Below are 2592 nucleotides of genomic sequence, written 5' to 3'. Positions count from 1 at the left end.
TTTTTTTTTTTTTTTTTTTTCGTTTATTAATAAACGAGCCATTGTCACTAGGACAGTTTTCTCTCTTTCTCCTTCCAGAGAGGGAGAAAGCACGGGAAAAGGGTGACGAGAGGGTGGAATGAGAGGACGCGAAAAGGAAAAGCTGGCAACGACAACGAAGAAAGGCCAATACTCGTCTCATTGTTCCGTTACGATACCTAGCGGAATTATTGAACAAGCTGGTGACTTGATGTACTACCTCAAGAACACGGTGAAACTGTGAAAGTGGAAAACTGTCACGAGTATTGTAAAGAATCGTTACTTTTAATCGTGTTGTTTTAATGATAATTTAATTGCGATCTTTGGTTCGAAAATTTCGCTTTCCCATCCCCTCCCCGATATTATCCTTATTTCTATTCTACTTCCCACTCGCGGATATAAAAAGGTGATAATTGTTTTAATGATTGTTTCATTAACTAATTAGTTTATTCGTCGATCATTAATTAAGTTATTAATTTCAATTCAGATTATTTTTCAAACAGTTTATTTGCTTAATGACCAAGCCTAGTGAAGAGTGGATAATCTTCTCGAAGAGTTTATGTTAGGAATAAGATTTATTAATCGAACGAGTTTGGAAAGGAAATTTGAAATATCGCGTTGCTTAAACTTTAAATGGAACGATGATTTAATATCGTGACCTATTCCCTTGCCAGTTTAATTCGTTCTAAATATTCGTAATTACAAGCATACTATAATATACTTTGAAATTCTAGAACTAAACCTAAGACATAATACAAGCCACACATTAAACGTCGCAAATATTTGCGATAAATTCGACTTAAGTCAGTCAACAATTTCCCATCCTCCTTTCATTCAACAACTTTCGAAATTGAACAGAGTGATGAAAATTGCAGGATGCGATAAATTGATAGCCGTTCGACGATGGCGAAAGAGTTATAAACAAATCGTCGGAGAATTGAAAACGTTAAAACGGCGAAGCGAAACGAAACCGAAGCGATCCGGTTCGATTCAGGCGGTGCAAATGAGTGGAGCGATATTAAAATCTACGCGGGCAACAGATGGGTTTGGATAGCTTTACGATGCTCGAACCAATAACGAAAATCATTAAATTAGCTTTAACCGCCGGTGCACGGCGTACTGTTAACAGCGTACTAATTTTATTATTTAGTAGCCGCATAAAAATCCTTGAATTCTCTTCGTTACTTCTCGTGACGATGCAATTCCCAGGCCTTAAAGGTAATAACTTTATTGATTAACATTTTATTTCGTTAAAACAATTAAATTATTACTTTAAAAACCTAAGTAAATCATTAGAACGTCGTTATTTACGGTGTACCAACATTGTGAAGTAAAATAAGATACGTAAAAGTTTTAAAAGTTATTCTTGCCTTTATATGTATATATATATACGTGATAAAAAGATTTGTTGATTGGAAAGAATTAGTTTAGATATTCAGTTTATCTTGTAGGAAAAGAAGATATTTCATCTTCTTCAGAAAGATGAGATTATTAATATAAAAAACGACACGCGTTCAAAGTTTAATGCCAACAGTTATTTGAATTTAGCCAAACACAGAATTGGCGCTAAATTTAATTTACCTATTGATAATATATTGATATCCTATTTTTTTTTTTTATATTTCTAATTACGAGATAAATTTCTCTATCTTTGTCTATATACCACTCATTAAAAATCATATAAAAGAGAAACAAAATAAATGTGTAACATTTTATGGAACTTTATGACACATATTCTGAAACTGACCTCAAGAAAATTCAAAATGTTTCTTATACCACGTATTACGCCAAATATAAATAATTTTTTTCAAGCTTACCTGGAAAATTTCTTTTTTTAGTGATAAAAGATGTAAAATTAATTGAGAATGAAGAGACTGTAGTCAAATCATTCTTATGCAACTTTTTTAGCTGCACAGTGATCCAAGAATAGGATCAAATTCCACGATATTGTGGAAAGGTATTGGGCAATTTGTAAACGAAATATTATAAAAATCGCGATCATTTTTAAATGCAACACTATTTCAAGAAACGCGATCATTTGTTAACGCAACACTAAGTATCACTAAAATAACGTGATGGAACAATCATAAAATACTAATATAATATAATAAAAATAAATTTTAAAGAAATTTACTATTAACGTACAAATAAAAAGTTATAAACGTTTCAATATTATGAATTGCAACAATGGAAAATTATAAATGATTTTACAATTTAAGTAAAAAAAAAAAAGAAAACTCTATAAAAAAAAATTATCGAATAATTAAAACTAATCGCGATATTTTGTAATTTGTAATACTATAGTAAACGCGATAATTATTTTAACGCAACACTAACTTCAAATTGAAATTAATTTTCGCAACTCTAAATCAAACCGTATTTCATTTATCGCAACACTAATAAGAATCGCGATTTGCCCATGATGATCGAATGATAGTATGCAAATCAATCAAAAAATACAAAACTACTGCTATATCTACATATTACTAAAAGGAGCATAGTGATAAAGTAGTAACAAAAATGACATCCCATCCTTTGGATCGAAACGCAATCCAAAAGATAAGAAGCCATTGG

This window comes from Apis dorsata, unplaced genomic scaffold, assembly GCF_000469605.1.
Source record: "Apis dorsata unplaced genomic scaffold, Apis dorsata 1.3 scaffold_12, whole genome shotgun sequence".
In the NCBI taxonomy this organism is placed as follows: Eukaryota; Metazoa; Arthropoda; class Insecta; order Hymenoptera; family Apidae; genus Apis; species Apis dorsata.
Note: the sequence above shows the minus strand (reverse complement) of the source record.